At 38.8% G+C, this 19,680-nt stretch overlaps 1 protein-coding gene across 6 annotated transcripts in view; it reads left to right on the forward strand.

Annotated features, from left to right (window-relative positions):
- The window catches only part of FHIP1A (FHF complex subunit HOOK interacting protein 1A), a 279,678-nt gene that overhangs the window by 61,754 nt on the left and 198,244 nt on the right, over positions 1 to 19,680 (forward strand). For all 6 annotated transcript variants that reach the window (XM_047717642.1, XM_047717638.1, XM_047717644.1 and 3 more), the window contains exon 2: positions 14,085 to 14,211. The gene's annotated coding sequence lies outside the window, so the exon portion shown is untranslated. The remainder of the gene's footprint in view (positions 1 to 14,084; positions 14,212 to 19,680) is intronic.

The raw sequence follows: 19,680 nt of genomic DNA on the forward strand, positions 1-19,680 counted from the left end.
GATGGTGCTTTGCATTTTTAAGTAACGTGTGGTAGGGTCATTCCATTTGTGTTTAAGCTAAAAGTCAGTGCCTCACTTTTTCCACTTGTGCTTTTGTCTAATGGTGTAGAAAAGAAAGCTGTATATGTGGGTAATGAATGTACTTTTATTTTGTAAGTGCGCTGTGTCTGCCATTCAGTCAGTCATGAGATTCTGTGTGTTAAGGCAGGCTGGCGTGTAAAAGGCGTCTGTACTGAAGGCTTAGGGCCAGCACATTTTCGAAAAGGACCATTTGGGCTTTGAAAACGTCTTATAAAGATTCTTATTCTGACTTGAATTACTCTTTCACTTCAGTAGGGTCACTGTGAAGGACATCAAGGTGTCAGTAATTTCAGTTCCCTGGCCTTGGGTGGGTAGACAAGGTGTTAGTGAGTTGGAGTGGTGGTTCTTTCTGTCGAAGTCCGAGGTTTGATTATGACAATTAACTTTAAGTAGGTGGCTCCCTATTTCTATCAGGAACATGCATATTCATGTCACTTAGACTTTCCCTTTGAGCTCATGACTCCATATTTCTATCACAGATATGCATATTAATGTCATTTACACCTTTTTGTCATTGGATATCTGTGTTGTTTGGAGGGGTGGTACATGTATGATTTGTTGAACAGTGGTGAGAATACAGAGAAGAGGGTTTCTGCCTAGCAGTCTTAAAAACATCTGTCTAGTGAGACCCGATTGATCATGGAAAGTTCTTCATTTTTCAAATCACCAATGTCAGTAGGAGGAGTTTAGACTCCGTAATTAATAATATCTTTGCCCTCTGCCTCTTTCTATTTGAGGTTTTCGTTTTCCTTCTTTGGTCTGTGGCCACATTGTGTTTTTTTGCTCCAGGATCTTATTTTGTGGGGCAGAGACAGTGGGCACAATGTTAGTTCATTGCCCCAGATGCTGGCTGGTGTAGACTTTACTTTTCAAAGAGCACTGTATTCCAAGATCACCTTTTTTACTTGAATGAGATTTTCTGATGTCTCGACCTCAGGGGATTTAGTGAGTACAGATGGTGAGGAGATTAAGGGAGGCGAGGGGCATGTTCTAGGTTCAGGACCTCCAGGAGCCTGTTCCAAATAGACCCACTTGACATTTCTTGGAAGAGGCAAAGTAGATTGAATTACTTGAGGATAGGAGGGAGCGTGAAGGAAAGCAGGCCTCTAGATTTCCCTGAATTTCCTTTTACCGTGGATTCTTGTAAGAAAAACAAACTGAACCACCCAGCACTCTGAATCTGTGCTTTGTACAGTGGACACTAGCGTTACACAATCTGTTTGTGTCGACGTAAAGGAGGTAAATTAGTTTCAGCAGCAGGCCAGTCACCTGACCCAGTAACGTATATAACCGGATGGGTATTTTGAGGTTGTGTATTCACCTGTCTGGATAGTTAAGGACTCTGGACGTATGCAGGGTTAATTTTAAAAAGCTTACTATTTATTGTAAAACATACTGCCTTTACGTTAGAGTCCAGTGACTTAGGTTCTGACTTCAAAATAGCTTTGCCTTGGCAACAAATACTGTATGATTTCGGTCCTGTGGAATTTAAGAAACAAATGGGCAAATGAAAGGAAGAAGCAAAGCAAGAAACAGACTCTTGACTAGAGAGAACAAACTGATGGTTACCAGAGGAGAGGTGGAGGGGTTAAGCAGGTGATGGGGATGAAGGAGGACACGGGTGGTGAGCTTCCGCTGCTGTGTAAGTGTTCAATCACTATATCGCATACCTGAAGCTAGTATCATACTCTATGTTAAGGGCACTGGAAATAAAACTTAGAAAAATTGCTTTGCCTTAATAATCGAAAAAAGCCTTTTCCTTGCCAGTTGACTTTTGACGTGTATTTGAGGCCATGATCTTTTTGGTATTGTTTTAATAGAGATAAAATTTGCATAATACAAATACCGTGAATATTTTCTGTCCAGAGAATTTAAGAAAGGTTAATTGACTCAACACTTGGTTCATTTATTTGAATTCAGTTGCTGATAGGCCAGGCTGATATAAAGCCAGGTCCTTGCCTTCAAGGAGATTGCAGCCTCCCTGGAGGATAAAAACATAAACAAATATTAAGAAAGCCATGTACAAGGTGCCCTGTGACTGCAAAGGATGTTTATTGCTCTTTCCGTTCTGAGCCTTTCTCCAAAAATGGTGGAATCTTTTCCTCTTGCTCTATTTTTTGTGGCAACTCGTCTCACTTTGTTTTAGTGTTCTCTGTTGGGGATTTCATATTAAGGTTAGCATTTTTTCATACTTCTGAACATTTCTTGCTTCTAAGACTCAAAGAAAGAAATGTGAGTGGTGATGCCCCATGTTGGTCTGTTTCTAAGGATTATAAAACATGCAGTTGATATAATTTGATATAAAAAAGATATTTTTGGATGCTGGAGTGTAAACTGAGATTCTGCCAGGCTTATTTTTCCTGTAAGAAAACGCCAGATCTGTTTGCTTACTTAAGCCAGTCCTGTATTATATATATTTATCTTTTTTTTTTTTTAAGATTTTATCTATTTATTTGACACAGAGAGAGAGAAAGAGAGCATAAGCAGGGGGAGCGGCAGAGGGAGAGGGAGAAGCAGACTCCCCATTGTCGAGCAGGGAGCCCCACACAGAGCTTGATCCCAGGACCCTGAGATTATGACCCGAGCCGAAGGCAGACACCCAACTGGCTGAGCCACCCAGGTGCCCCTATTTCTGTCTTTATTGTATGTTTCAGATACATCTCCTCCCCAAACGCCAAGCAGAAAGAGGCTACTTCCTGTCTTCTTTTCTTTGAAGTTTCCTGAAACTTTATCTCTTTCTCTCTCTCTCTTTTTTTTTTTTGTTACTGAAATCTCTTGCATGTTTGCAAATGGTAATAGCAGTGCCTTTTCCTTTTATACTGGTAAATGAGGGATTAAGTGGACAATACTTAGAAAGATCTCTAGAATTCTTAGAGAAAGGACTAAATAAAATGAAATAGTATTATGCAAGGTGAATAAATTATTTTCTTGTATTAAGCTGATTTTTATTAAGGTGAATTTTTCTCAATGCTAATCTCTCTCTCTCTCTTTAAATTTAATACTCTGGCTTCTCTTTTTATAGTTAAGGCTTTTAGACTCCCTCACTTCCCTATTCTAAGGCATTTCTGAACTGGCACAATTGTCTTTTTTTTTTTTATTACTTAATTTTATAAAGTATGGTGTCTTTTTAATGTTACTTTAAAAAATTCTTTCAAGGCTCTTCCTTGGCCCATGAAATGTAAAAATAGACTTCAATTGACTTCACTTTCATAATCTTATTTCATTAAAATCTTGCAACATGTTGGTTAAGTGCTAGCGTACAATTTTCAGAGCTAAATTTTAAACCTTAACCAGAGTTGTATTTTACCTTTCTGTGAGCTGCTTAAAGGGCAGACTTATCTGGTTACACTTTCCAGGTTTACAGAAAGGTCCTTTTCCTCCTTTCACTCTCTGAACAACCGAGAGAGGCAAGAGGATCCTCAACAGACTGGTTGAAGAGAGCCGAAGTTTGTCCAGTGCCCTGGAATTTTGCTTCCTCCCAGTGTGAAAGTTTGTATTTGTGGCCTACAAAGTGACGTTGTGTAGAAATGTGAAGGACAGCTGTTTACTCTGGCCTTGACCAAGGTGAGAACGAGGTGGGAGATCCGAGCTTGGTGTCAGAGGTGATTTGGAATGTGAGCAGTCCAGTTCTGTTAGCTCTCGTTGAAGCCGCGAGACGGAGCGCAGGAGCTATCATTTCACAACTCCTAATACAGCTCTAAAATCTTTTTCCTTTTGCTTGATGTATTTTAAGCAGTTGAATACATTTTCCATAAATTTTACTGCCTTCCATTTATCTTTGAATAGAAGCCAATGAGAGAAATATTTAGGAGGTTACAGGCAACAATAGAGCGAACTGTTAGAAAAGTCCTTTTGTGGCATTCCTCAAGTGTGTGCTGCTGGAAAAATGACTGTAATTTGATAGTGCAGTGTTGGAAGATGATTTTATTTACTATTTAGAAAAAACATAAATGAGCCTTGCTTTTTAAATTCACAGGTTCAAAACATTTAGTTATGCCTCACTAGCTCAATCTTTGCTCATTATACTTTACATTGATGGAATTAAATGGGACACATTGCGATATTGGATCGGCTCTGCAGTTCTAAAATACAGAGTTTGACTGCATTCTGAAAAAAGTTGAAGACACACTGTTTAATAGCAGAAATGGAGATTTGTGAAATTTTGTTTTTGGCCTCAAGTTGGTTCAAGAAAGTGTCCCAGTGGTAGAAGAGGGAACGAACATGAAGTATACCTACCTATAAATTGCCTTAAAACCAAAAAGGATTCTTAGACTTTGAGAGAGCAAATAATTTTTTCAAAGCCGCGTCCCTGGTGTCTGTCCTGGCCATAAAACGGCTAGTCTGTGGGGCGAGTGCACTTCTAGTACTCATATCTGCTAGCACTGGTAGTAAACACGTGTTTAATGGCGTTTGGCCCTGAGGCATCCCGTTTTAACTTTCTGGATGTCCACAGACATGTATGGAAGAAGGTCAGAGCTTCGGGATGCTTGCTTTGTGAGGTTCATAGGTATTGAGAGAAGAGAGCTGCTGCAATAGAATGCCCATGGTTTTCTTTTCTTTTTTTTTTTTTTTAATTTAAATTCAATTGATTAACATATTATTAGTTTCAGGGGTAGAGTTCAATGATTCATCAGTTGCACACAACACCCAGTGCTCATTACATCACATGGCCTCCTTCATGCCCATCACCTGTTTATCCCATCCCCCACCCCCCCCCTCCCCTCCAGCAACCCTCAGTTTGTTTCCTATGGTTAAGAGTCTCTTTTGGTTCAATTCCCTCTCTAATTTCATCTTGTTTTATTTTTCCCTCCCTTCCCCTATGATCCCCTGTCTTAAATTCCACATAGAAGTGAAATCATATGATAATTGTCTTTCTCTGATTGACATTTCACTTAGCATAATACCCTCTAGTTCCATCCATGTTGTTGTAAATGGCAAGATTTCATTTCTTTTGACGGCTGAGTAATATTCCATTTTGTGTGTGTGTGTGTGTGTGTGTGTGTGTGTACACACCACATCTTCTTTATCCATTCATCTGTTGGTGGACTTCTGGGCTCTTCCGTAGTTTAGCCACTGTGGACACTGCTGCTATAAACATTGGGGTGCACATACCCCTTCAGATCACTACATTTGTATCTTTCGGGTAAATACCCAGTAGTGTAATTGCTTGGTCATAGGGAAGCTCTATTTTTACCTTTTTGAGGAACCTCCATACTGTTTTCAGAGTGGCTGCAGCAGCTTGCATTCCCACCAGCAGTGTAAGGGGGTTCGCCTTTCTCTGCCTGTAATTTTAAAGGAATTCTCTGGAGGCCATCTTTGATTCTTTTGCTTATCTCATATAGGGACTCTACAGTTTGCTTCTTTCAAAGGAGTCAATAACTTGTGCTTTAGTGTTCATAAGATTATATGAGCAGAGGGTCTGCAGCTCACCCGTGAACATTCTCCATCCTGCCTACTTTGTATCAGAGGACTTTTCGCAGGCGGATCGTCAGCAGAAAACCCGAGCTTGATATCATCTTAACCCAGTGATCAGTTTAACACCTCCAGCATTTGTCCACTCAAAGTTTCTGTGACGTTTCTACCCAAAATGCATTATGTGAATCTAATTAAAAAGAAACAAGAGATAAACCCAGACTGAGGGTCCTCCTACCAAACAGCTGGCCTGTGCTCTTCATAAAGGTCAAAGGTGTGAAAGACAATGATTGAAGGAAATAAAAGAAAGATGAAGGAACTGTTCCAATTAAAGTAGGCTGAAAAGACATGACATCTGAATGCAGTGCATGATTCAGAACTTTCTTTTGTCAGAATAGACATCGTTGGGACAGTTGGCAAAATTTGAATATTGCCTGCAGATTGCAGTGTTGTTTTATTGATGTTAATTTCCTGATATTTAGAACTGTACTATGGTTATGTAAGAGTTTTTAGGAAATACACATTGGAGTATCTGAGGGTAAAAAAAAAAAAAAAAGGTTATATGAGCATTTTCTATGCCTCAAATCACCTGTCATTTGTTTTAATGGTTACGGGTAGGGAATTGAAAGATAGACTTGGGCTTCAGGCCCAGGCTGGCCACTGTGTGATTTTAGTTACATGGTCTCTTTAAGCTTTAGTTTCCTGTCTATCAAATGGGTATTCATGGGGGTGCCTGGATGGCTCAGTCAGTGGAACACGCTACTCTTGATCTCTGGTTCGTGAGCTCGGGCCCCACTTTGGGTGTGGAGATTACTTAAATAAATTCATTCATTCATTCATGTGTTCATTCATTCATGTGGTCAGTGGATGTTAAGTAATTTCTTTTTTTTTTTTTTTTTTTTTTTTTAAATATTTTATTTATTTATTTGACAGAGAGAGATCACAAGCAGGCAGAGAGGCAGGTAGAGAGAGAGAGGAGGAAGCAGGCTCCCTGCCGAGCAGAGAGCCCAATGCGGGGCTCGATCCCAGGACCCTGAGATCATGACCTGAGCCGAAGGCAGTGGCCCAACCCACTGAGCCACCCAGGCGCCCCGATGTTAAGTAATTTCTATGTGCCAGGCCTGTTCTTGGTGCTGGGAAGTCAGCACTGATCAGTCAGCACTGATCAAAGCAGACAGACCACCTGCATTTCTGGAGCTTATATTCTACAGGGAGAAATGGAATATGAATTAATAGAAGTGAAATCAACTTTAGACAGAAACAGTTGCTCCATGGAAAAATGAAAAATGGGGGTGGAATGACATGATTAGAAGGTGGTTTCTTTCTGTTTTATGTGGGGCAGATAGGGGCACCTCTGTACCGAGGTGACCTTGGAAGCAGAGACATAGGTGGGGAAGGGAATGATATATGCAGGAATCCGGGGAGAGGAGATCTCAGGGAACAGCAGGCTGGCAGGTGCTGCCCCAGCCCTGACGCCAGACGGTGTGTTTGAGGAGCAGCGCAGAGGAGAACAGGAGTCCCGTGAGCGAGGGCTAGTGCAGCCATGATGGTGGCACCCAGCTGGTTGGGTTGCTTATAGAATTGAGTGAGAAAACACATTTAGTATGTACTTTGCACACATTAAAAGAATAATATACCATAATACATGAGGATTGTCTTAGGAATGCAAGAAGGATTCGGTGGCATGGCGTTCATTATCTTTTTAAGTATCAGTAACAAAAATCGTGTTTTTATGGAAAAGCCATCTGATAAAATTCAATATCATCTATTGATCTAAAAATCCCTCAAAATAGAGGAGGAAAATATCCTTAGAAAAATAAGTTATGTCTGTCTCAAGCCAAAAACCATCTTAGGCTTAATAGGAGATTTGAGAACATCCCCATGGAAGTCTGGAGCAAAATAGGAATGTCCACTATTTTTTACTGTTTATTAGTGGTGTTTTGGAATCACAAGTCAAGATAGTTGGACAAGAGAAAGAAAATAAAGTTATAAAGGTATAAAAGGTAATAAATATTACTTGCAAATGATAGGAATATATGACTAGAATACAAACTAATTTTATAGATACTATATAAATATGTCTGGATACCAAGACAATTTGTCAACATCTATAGCTTTCATATACCAACAATAATGAATTTGAAGAAATAGTGGAACAAAAGACCATTAGCATAAAAAAGGATAAAATACCTAAGAATAAACTTAAGAAATATATACAATGTATATGAAGGCACTTAATGCTCCTGAGGGATCCAGAAAAGATATGAAAAGGCCTGTCCTATTCTTGAATATAGAGATGCTAGTTCTCCTTAAATTAATGTGTGTGTTTGATGTAGTTCCAGTGAAAATAACAACAGGATTTTTTTTTTTTTTTTTTTTGATGGAGGTTACTAAACAAGTGTATTCTGTGTTCACATGGAAAAATAAGCATGAATAGCCAGGACAACTCTGAAAAAGACATTAAAACACATTGTAGGGGCACCTGGGTGGCTCAGGTGGTTAAGCGTCTACCTTTAGCTCAGGTCATGATCTCAGGGTCCTGGGATCCCGCATTGGACTCCCTGCTCAGCGGGGAGCCTGTTTCTCCCTCTGCTGCTCTCTCTGCTTATTCTCTTTCTCTGTCAAATAAATAAATAATCTTAAAAAAAAAACAACCCCAAAACCCCACATTGTAAAGTGAGGCACCTAGGTGGCTCAGTCAATTATGTGTCTGACTCTTGGTCTCACCTCAGGTCTTGATCTCAGGGTTGTGAGTTCAAGCCCCACTTTATGTTCCATGCTGGGTGTGGAGCCCATTTACAAAAAACCAAAACATATTGTAAGGCTATAATAATCGAAACGTTGGTATTACCAAATACCATATTTAGTATATGATAAAGATGGCCTTTCAGATTAATTAGGGAAAGATGCTCTGTTCAATAAATAGAAGTGGGATAAGCAGGTAGCCATTTGGAGTGAAAAAGCTGTTTAGAGCAGTACCTCAAATGTTAAGCCAAAATCTATATAAAACAGATATTTAAAAAATAAGTTCTAGAAGGCAGCATGAGAAACTTATTTTATAATCTTGGAGTACATAGGTTCTTTCTAAGTAAGACAGAAAACTGAGAAGCCATAAAAGAGATGGATCACCTTGATCATATTACCTGCCCCCCCCCCCCAAAAAAAAAACCTAACTGAAAAACTCCTGCATAAGGAAACCAAGAGAAAAGAAAATTGGGGAGAATATTTGCTTTTCATATCACAAAGGGGGACTAATTTTTCTAAGAGCTCCTACAAATCCCTGAGAAGTCCAGCCCTTCAGTACACAAATGGACAAAGGATACAAATAGCCTTCTGGAAGGGAAATGACCGTGGCTTTGGCTTTTACACTCCACTCATTAAAGGAGATTTGCATGTGACAGCTACGTGGAGGTATCATTTACCACTATTAGATGGGTTTATAACCTACCCTGTAAAGGGCGTGAATGCAACACAGTAGCCCCTTTAGTGGGCCATCTGGCAAAATCTATCATATGAAGAATCTTGTATGTTTTGACTAGGAACTTCAGTTCTAGAAATTTATCCTAGATATGAATACGTTCTCCGAGATATACTATATATTCCTGTGTACTATAAATGTATCTTACATGCACATACATATTACATGCATGAGAAAATGATTTATATACAAGATAATTATTGTAGGAGTGTTTATAATGGTTAAAGATTGGAAATAACTGAAATGTTCATCCTCAGCAACTGAATAAAAACACTGTTACATCTAGATGTTAGAAACTGTGCAGTGATAAAAAAATATCAGTAAATCTCTTTATGTATTATTGTTTTGGAAAAATTGCCGGTATATGTTTAGTGAAAAATGTAAGGTACGGAACAGTGTATATAATATATTTATTTGTGTTAAAGTGTGTGCTTGTTTATGAATAGATACAGCTTCTGGGGAGTGTAATTTGAATTTGAATATACCCCCACCACTTCTCAAAAAAAAATTGCATTTAGCACAGTGCCTTGCACTTAGCACTTATGACACATTGTTGGTGGTGGTTATTTCCATTATAATTACAGGGTTCTTTTATTTCATGAGTTGATTTTTAACAGTTGGTTCTGGCAGAGGAAGCCTATCTCACTATAAATGCTGCTTAATGAGGGTCATACTCATGTTATTCATCAAAAATGCTGTATGTGCTCCCTGAAGTATGTTTCTTGGAGGATGTCAGTACAAGCTCCACAAACTAAAGATGTCAAATAAGATTGGGGAACGTTCGATAAAAACTGAGCGGGCTTCTTCCCTGAGATTTTCTTGGAGCCTTAACCACATAATGTGCTTAGTGAATATTCAAGAGGGATATTTAGAATGCAGTGTTTTCCAAATTTATTTGAATGCAGAATTTTGAACAGCAATGGTTACTCCTTCTCCCCCCCCCCCCCCCCTTTAAGAAGTGACCTTTGAGTAGTTGTCACTTTGGGAAATAGCACTTTAATATTTAGATTTTGGTTTTGTTCACCTTCATTATTCATTTTAATAAACTTGTTTTTTTGATTCATTCCTAAGATGCCTGTCATCTCTCCCTGCCTGTTTTTCCTCCTCTGGGATATGCTGCAACTCACTAATTTATTTCTGGGTTAAGACCTTCCAAAAGTCATCCAACTTATGCTGGGTTTCTTGGGTAAAGAGGAGATTCTATGTATCTAATGCAAAATCTCAGGGATTGGTTGAATGGAAATTGAAGATTGAAGCTTAATGTGTTTCAACTTTTCCCAAAGGTTTAGGGTTGCTGGAGTGGAGGGGCGTGGGAGGGATGGGGTGGCTGGGGGATGGACATGGGGGAGGGTATGTGCTATGGTGAGCACTGTGAATTGCGTAGGACTGATGAATCACAGACCTGTAGCCCTGAAACAAATAATACATTATATGTTAATAAAAAAAAAAAGTTTTGCTGGTAAGGGAAAGGAATAAGATCAACTTAATGGATAGTATAGTTGAGGAATTGTGAGCTTAATGTGGAGGAGATAACATCATTGTGGCTCAGAAGATATGGGACCTACCTCTGTCTTCACAGTTTCTAGCTATTCCCTCTTGAACAGGCCCCTTTGCCTCTTGTACTTCATTTTTATCATCTGTGAATTCAGGGATTGGGTTTAAGTGCATCCATTTTAAGGCTCAGTTATTATATGCTTAATGGAATCAGTGAAGATTGTAAGACCACATAGAACATTTTGTTCTGCTCTACAGTGTCCACATGTGAATATAATCTATCTCAGATCAGCTCTTTTGGAGGATGAAATTCAATAATTAGCTCATAGTCAATTGCATGTGTTGGAATGAACTTGTTGAACTTTTAGAGACTTCTGTTTTGATTGATTGATTTAATTACCTTGCAGGAAAGCACTTGATTATAACAGAGGTCAATTAATATAGTGCTGTGGATAAATCCACACCTCCTGTGTAAACCCCCGCATCTCTTTTACTGATTATAGGGAGAAATTTATGATGTAGGTATTAATTATCCATCCCTCCCCCTTGCCATGTTCATTTGGTGGTTTTGCTAATGCATTTTGTGTATTCCTGTCTATTAACAGGTTTCTGAACTCAGCACAGCAGAGGTCTAAATTCATTGAATTTATGCCATCTGGAAATGAAGTTTAAATTTTGTTCTTTTGTTGAAATTAGGGATGTGACATCGCTGTCACACAGGAGTGTGAGCCTGAATTTGATTTTATTATATGGAGGTAGGATATTTTGTTCAAAGGAGAGCACTTGCCTGAGCAGAGATTTGAGTGTGACTGAGTTGTTAACTGCCAACCCCACACTCTTTTTAGCAGGAGAAATATTTTGTTTTTAAATGAGATGACAATCAAGAGAACTATCAAGACCCAGCGAATTTTAAAAGAGTCCTTTCAGTTTACTTGAGTTTTGTTTAACCTTGCTTTTGATGTCATTCTCTGCATTACTGTTAAAGGACTTGGCGTCCTTTGGAGTCCTGAATTGTTGCTGCCAGGGAATCATGATGGTGAAATAGAAGTGGTTCTCAGTTGGGGCACCTGGGTGGCTCAGTGGGTTAAAGCCTCTGCCTTCAGCTCAGGTCATGATCTCAGGGTCCTGGGATCGAGCCCCATATTGGGCTCTCTGCTCAGCAGGGAGCCTGCTTCCCCCTATCTCTCTGCCTGCTTCTCTGACTCCTTGTGATCTCTGTCTCTGTCAAATAAATAAATAAAATCTTAAAAAAAAAAAAAGAAGTGGTTCTCAGTAAAGCCCTCACCCACACACAGCGATGCCTTATTACCTAAGTAAAAGCGTATGTGTGAGTGCCTCAAAATGTTGAGTGTAAGGGGAGGGTATATGATAATGGACACTAAGATGAGAGAAGTATTTCTCATGAATTAGAGATGCCCTTTCATAATTCAGCAGTCACAGGATGAAGAAAGGCTGAAAATCACCTGAAAAGCATCTGGAAGCAATCTGTAATTCTTAAGAGGCTATAGAAGAGCCTGTATCTCTCCCGTACAGGATGATAAAACTGTTCACATGGGATTATGGAGAAAGTAGCATTCCATTCTTTGTAAAACCTCTTGTGATGAAATTGCCTGAGATGTGATTATGAATTTAACTGTGATGTCCCAGATGCTTAATAACTGATTAATTGATTAGAGTGAAGAAGGCAGATTTGAAGGTCCTGAAGAAAATTTTTTTTTGAAAATGATTGTGCACCCCAGCTAGTGGTGGGGGTGCATGGGGAGGGGCAGAAGGAGAGGGAGTGAGAGAGTATCTTAAGCAGTCTTTACACCCAGCGTGGATCTCACGACCCTGAGGTTATGACCCCAGCCCCAATTAAGAGTTGGTTGCTCAACCACTGAGCCAATCAGGCACCCCAAATTTTTGGTATTTTTAAACAACAGAAATTCAGCTGAATAAATTTGAAGATAAATTGGCCTTATTCAACTGATTTATGAATTGGGCAGGATCTCATCGCAATAGAAAGGAACTTCACAGAGTTGTTCAAGAAGAAGGGTTTTTAAAGGCAGAAAGGGGGTGGAAAAAGGAAATTATTAGCAAAGAATGCATTGTTTCAGGCAAGTTTGTCTTCCTAAGGGAGATGGAAGGGGTCTATTAGGTGAATTATCTCGGTGGTGCTCATTTAGCTAATTCCATGTTGACTGGCTAAAGGTCACATTCCTGGGGGGATTGTGGTGGGTTGAAATGCAATTAGGTTAGGTATTAAGTCTTGGTTTGCTGACAGGATTTAGCACTAGTGACTCCATTTTGGACCTGCTATCTCCTTTTAAGGATATGAAGAATTGATTTATTTGCATGGAAAATGTTACCTTTTATTCTTTAGTCTCATACTCACTCTTCTTCTGCCTGGTCATTACCGCCACTGTGCCTGGTTTTAGAGGTTTAGGTCACACTGAGGTCTTCCTCCCAAGACACCCCCATTTTTTTTCCGCTTTCTTGAAATATTTGTTACAAGAAAAGGTATTACCTTCTAAGCCATTGAGGCATCTGTAGGTCAAACACACACAAAACCTCTGACAGTGACTTCTAGGAAACCATCTTTTAATATATTGGACTGTTGCAGAAAAATTATCGCATTCATGGGTGGTTCATCCTTGTTACACAGAGATTTTGAAAAGATCTATTTGTTATACTAGACTCTGACTTGAATTACCTTAACCCATCTAAGTTGAGGAAATAGTTTACCTAATACTTATAACTTGATTGAAACAAATTGTATCTTATTTCTTGCTTTTGCATAAGTAGTTGTGATTATATATAATTACAACATTGTACTCTGCTTTTTCTTTATATGATAAATGGCATTTTCCATTTCATTATAAACTCATAAAAGTTTTTGATGGCTGACAAAATCATGGTTAAGTAAACTATGTTGTGTCAAATTTACTTAACTCTTCTCCAGTTATTGGACATTTAAATGGTTTCCATGTTTTAAATATAAGTGTGTATGTGTATGTGTATATATATATATTTTCATTTTATTTTAATTCAAGTATAGCTATCATACAGTGTTATATTAGTTTCAGTTGTGCAATGATTCAGTACTTTCATATAACACCTGATGCTCATCAGGACAAGTGCCCTCCTTAGTCCCCATTGGTGTGGTTTGAAGTGGTGTTGGGGCACCTGGTGGCTTAGTTGGTTCAGCATCTGACTATTGGTTTCCGCTCAGGTCATGATCTCAGGATTCTGGAATTGAGTCCTGCATGGGGTTCCATGCTCAGCAGGGAGTCTGCTTGAGGATTCCCTCCCTCTCCCTCTGCCCCTCCCCCTTCTCTCTCTCTCTCTCTAAAATAAGTAAATAAATCATAAAAAAAAAGACGAAGTGGTGGGGTTCAGAGCCAACAGCCTTGAAAGAATTCTTGTGATGTTTTTGGTGCAAAAAAGTGGTTTTATTAAAGCACGGGGACAGGACTTTTTGCTTTTAATTTCCTTGATGATAAAGCTAAGTACAGTCTGAGGAGAACCCACTCAGCAACCACAAATGGCAGTAAAGGGAGGGGAGACAAACTTGAGATTCTTAGATTGGGTTTCCTAGTTTATTAATGATAGCCAGACAATTTTTTGATTCTTTCTACAGATCTTGGAAGCCTTCTTCTGGGAGTTTCCAGCAGTGCCAAGTGTTGGAGAAATCTTTTCTGTCGCTCTGATACAGTGGAGAGAGCAAATACAGCTTAGCGGTAGGCTCCTGAAGAGAGCAATCACAGGTAATGTCTTACTACTATTGATATGAATTTAGTAATGTTCAATAGCATGCTTTAAAAAAGCCTACTTGAGCTCACACGTCCAAGTCAACATGATCTTGTTCAAAACCGTTCTTTTTTTGAGAGACTGTCCTCTACTCAAAACATTAAAATTTATTTATTTTTTGGAATAGCATCTTAATCCTCTGGTGGCATTCTCTGTGGTGGCAAATCTCAACCCTCTGGGGCCTGTTTGGGAAGTTGTCAAAACTCCTTTAGTGCTAAGGTGGTGAATCTGGGGGGCTCTAATTTTGATCAATAGCCAGACAGTGCAGTGATATAATGGAAACAGTTTTCCTTTCTGTAATTTGTGTGTTTGAAGGCTTATACACTGTATTGAAAGCTGATTCTAAGAAAAGGTGATTCTAGGTTTCAAACAATGGCAATATTGTTAAAATAAGCAATATGTTTTTATAAGCTTACAGAGCAGCATGTGCTGTTTATTTGACTATGTAAATGCTGGTATTCTTTCTTATTAAAATCAATCAATCAATCTGTCAGCATTATAGAAAGGGCTCCTGTATTGATGAGGTTAAATAAGATGAGATCTAAACTTCCTTATAAGGTATACCTCTGAGCCAGTATAATTTGCATCTTACTGGTGGTGTGTTTTGCATTGTTACTCCAAGTATTATTAGAGTGTTTGTTAAAAATGCACATTAAAAATTCAAATTATTAGATCCCAATCTAGTATGTCAGAACCAGAATGGGAGGGGGAAGGGTTTGGGAATCTGCATGTTACAGGAGCTGTCAATGATTGACACTCCCAAGGTAGTAAATTCATATTTCTTTCTCATCTTTGTGTTTTTTTATGTAAAGGTGTTACTTAGTTATTTCTTTGATTTTTGCTTTGAATAAAACAGCACAGGACTATGTTCTCAAGTAGCTTATTATTTGATCAAATTGAGAATGTAATTGAATAAAAATGTACTTTGAACTCTATGTCTAAATTCAGAATGGATATATTTTTTCCTTAGATGCTAATGGATAAATCTGATTTTGACATCTAGATGCCAAACACTAAATTTCATGAAATATCTGCTCTTTCAATTTGCTAATAAGTTGTATCTCAGGTCTCTTATTCAACTGTGGATGGTCAAGAGCAGTGGGGAAGCATTGGAAGCCCCTGGTCTGTGCTACGCTCACTTAGCATTCGGCCCAGTGTTTTGTTTTGTTTTGTTTTTTTAAAGATTTTATTTATTTATTTGACATAGAGAGATCACAAGTAGACAGAGAGGCAGGCAGAGAGAGAGAGAGAGAGAGAGGGAAGCAGGCTCTGCTGAGCAGAGAGCCCGACGCGGGGCTCGATCCCAGGACCCTGAGATCATGACCTGAGCCGAAGGCAGCGGCTTAACCCACTGAGCCACTCAGGCGCCCCTGTTTTGTTTTGTTTTGTTTTGTTTTTAAAGATTTATTTAATTTTTATTTTAGAGAGAGAGAGCGCACATGCGCAAGGGAGTGGTGGGGGAGGGGCAGAGGGAGAGAGAGAGAGAGAGAATCTCAAGCAGACTGCCTGCCGAGCACAGAGCCCAATGCAGGGCTCTATCCCAGAGCCCTCAGTTCATGACCTGAACTGCAGTTAAGAGTCAGGAGCCCAACTGACTGAGCCAGCCACCCAGGGGCCCCAGCCCAGCATTTTTCAGTAAACATTGTGAGGAAAGTTTTGCTGTGTATTTCATGGCTCAAACAGAAAAAATACAGTGTCCTGAGATTTTGTGAAGCTCTTTGAACCCCTCAAACGAAAGGGAGTATTAAAATGAAATGACATAGTGGCCTTTGATACAAAGTTATTTTCATTACCATGTACATTCTTTAGTAATTATTCCTATAAACTTATTAATTTTAGGGAATGCACACTTTGTGTATAAAGTGTTATTTTTAAGCTATTTTCAAGGGCACAGATTATACCTTAAAAGATATGTACAACTATAGCATTCTGTGCATGTTAATATTGAGACATAATTACTTTATCTAAAATAACAATGTGTCTGTAGTTTCCTAAGTAAAGGCTATTACCTTGAGATGCTTCTTTCTTGAAATATTTATTAGTATGAAGTATTCCATTAAGTTTATACCTTAAAATTGTGTTAAAATGTACCATGTAAAATTTATCATTTTTACCATTTTAAATGTATATAGTTCAGTATTATCAAGTATATTCACATTGTTGTGCAACCAATTTCCAGAATGTTTTCATCTTGCAAAACTGAAGCTATATTGAACAACAAATCTCTGTCTCCCTTCCCTCAGTCCCTGGCAACCACCATTCTACTTTCTGGCTTTATGAATTTAACTGTTCTAGATCACTCATGTGTGTGGTCTCATATAGTATTTGTCTTTTTGTTAGTGGCTTATTTCACTTAGAATAGCATTCGTCCATGTTGTAGCATGTGTCAGAATTTCCTTACTTTTTAAGGCTGAATACTGTTCCACCATATTTTGTTTATCCTTTCATCAATAGTTGGACTTTTGTGTTCCTTCCCCTTTTGGCTGTGCCAAATAATGCTGCTTGTACATAATAAATATGGTATATAAATATGTTTGAGTCCCTGCTTTCAGTTATTTTGGCTGTATGTATCTAGAAGTGGAATTGCTGGATCAAATGGTACTTCCATGTTTGATTTTTGGAAGCCCTGTTTTCCACAGCAGCTACATCATTTTACATGCCCACCAGTAGTATCCAAGAGTTCTAGTTTCTCCTCATCCTCACTGACACTGGGCTTTTGTTGTTCTTTTGTTTGGTTGTTTATTGACAGCAGCCATCCTAATGCGTATGAGGCGGTACCTTGAGGTTTTGATTTTCATTTCCTTAATGATAAGTGATGTAAAGATTTTTCATATGCTTGTTGGTCATTTGTGTACCATTTTGGGCGAAATATTTAGTCAAGTCCTTTGTGCATTTTTTAATTGGGTCATTTGTCTTTTTGTTGTTGATTTGTAGGTTTTTTTCTCTCACATATTCTGATGTTCACCATTTATCAGATATAGGGCTTGCATGTGTGTGTGTGTGTGTATGCATATATGTGTATATACATGTGTACGTATATATATACATATATACATATGTGTGTGTGTGTGTGTGTGTGTGTCTATATAAAATCTCCCTTTTGGTGGGCTGCCTTTTTGCTCTGTCCTTCGATGCACAGAATTTTTAAATTTTGATGTAGTTCAGTATGTCTCTTTTCACTTTTGTTGCCTGAGCAAATTAACGTCATGAAGCTTTCCCCCCATGGTTTCTTCTAAGAGTTTTATAGTTTTAGCTGTTATTTTAGGTCTTTGATCCATTTGGAGTTAATTTTTGTATATGGTGTAAAGTAAGGGTCCAACTTCATTCCTTTTTGTGTGAGTATCTGGTTTTACCAACACTCTTTGTGGAAGCAAAGTTTATGCTTTTTTTTTTTTAAAGATTTTATTTATTTACTTGAGAGAGAGCGCGTGAGCTGGGGGTGGGGGTGGGGGGACGGAGAAGCAGACTTCCCGCTGAACAGGAAGCCCCACATGGGGCTTGATCCCTGGACCTGAGCCAAAGGCAGACACTTAACCAACTGAGCCGCCCAGGTGCCCAGCAAAGTTTATGCTTTTAAAGACAGTTTAGGTTAAGGAAAAGAAAAGCAGATCATAAATGGCTGTGTTTTATCTATGTAGGAATTTCCAGAAAGTCCTCTGTTTGTAAATAAGAAGATATTTCCAAAACAATAGGGCATTGCATAGACTTGAAGCCCACTTTAAACTAAGACTTAGTAAATGTAGGTTGGCATAGAGCCTGTGTTTAAATTTTATGCTTGTTAATTGGTGGACAATGACTTCTTATATTTGGGCTTTGGTTATGGTAAACTCTGAGTTTTGGTTTTTAGGTATGGGTGTGTATGTGTGTCTGTGACCTGTTACGGGTTTTTTTTTTCCCAGTTAACTCTGGCCAATGAAGGATCCTCTGATGTTTTAGGGAGCTTTAGTTTCAACTAAACATAAAAGAATCAACCTTTTCATGGTAAAGAATAACCAGTAATGAGTCCTGGGGAAAACCTTCAGCCAGCTCAAACGATTCACCTGTCTGTGTAGCAGAAGTTATTTGGAACCTATTTTTGCCTCTTAGCTGTAAAAAGCAGTATGTGTGTTGACAGAATGATATTTACACTGGTTCTGAAAAGGTCAAAACCCTGATATTGTACCCTTAGAAGTGAGGTTATTTTTGGGAGGTGAGGAGGGTATTGGACGCTGAGTGGGAAGAATATAAAAGCAAATATATGTGACTGAGAGGACAGCCTGGGCAAGGTACTTAAAAGGTAGAGGGAGTAGCTTAGGTGGGTGTAGGAGTCCCATGGAAAATGAAAGGATTGAACACTTTAGGTGTATTACTTTCTTTGGAGGAAATGATAGCAGATACTAAAGGTAGCATAGCAAGTTCCATAAATGGAAAATGGGTTTGAAAGGAGTTGGGAGGCAATATGATATAAAATGAGTCTGATGGTCCTGAGGAGATGCTGTCAGGGGAATTCATCTGGGTACGGATTTTGGACATGTTCTCGAAACGGCGAGACAAATAGCAGGTAGATAGAGGCAATTACAGGTATCTTGAGCTGTTGAGAGAATTGCATATTTGAATATAGTATTTCAGGGTTAAGACTTGTCTACATGAGAAAAGAGTAGCAGTTAGAACAGCACTAGAATGCTGTCTTTCTGCGGTAATACTGGATATCTGAGTCATGCAGGATTGGGGCGGTGAGTGAGGAATGTTTCTCTGTGGCTCCCAAGGCTCTGTGCAGGACCAGTGGGAAACCATTTTCAAAAGTGGTTTTGAATTAAAAAAAAAAAAAAATCTAGCCTCAAGACTGGTTTGGGACTAGATTTCCTGAGTTGACTAAAACAGAAAGATACTCAAGATGACATCTTAAAAGACAAATAAATTAAAAAGACAAATAATTAAATCAGCTCTTGAATGTTATTCTGAAATTTGTTCATTCTGCATGTACCTTTTCCTAATTTATAGATTTTACCATCAGGAACTATTTTTACCTTCTTTTGTGAATTTGGTCTTTTTCTTTATTCAGTTGGTTTTGTTTCTTAACATGTTCCCTGACCCTTGTAATTTCATTCTAGCTTAGTCTGGATCTTTTCCAGCTCTGTATGTGTCTTCCAGTTTACCAGAATGGCTTAGAATAAATGTATGTAATTTATGTTTGGTCATGTTTTCTATTTCATTTCAACATCATTCCTGAAACACTTTGCCTTTTCTTGGTCTGTAAGGGTTCAGAGCTGTATTGAATCGATGTACACAGAGGAAAGTCTCTAATGACTCTGCAGCAGACCAGAGGTTGTCAGAGTGTGGTCCCCAGATGAGTAGCAACAGCCTCGCTTGGACATTTGACAGAAATGGAAATTCCAGGGTTGATTCAGAAACTCTGGAGGTAGAACTTGGATATTTATATTTAACAA

The sequence above is a fragment of the Lutra lutra genome, chromosome 2 (assembly GCF_902655055.1).
Source record: "Lutra lutra chromosome 2, mLutLut1.2, whole genome shotgun sequence".
In the NCBI taxonomy this organism is placed as follows: domain Eukaryota; kingdom Metazoa; phylum Chordata; class Mammalia; order Carnivora; family Mustelidae; genus Lutra; species Lutra lutra.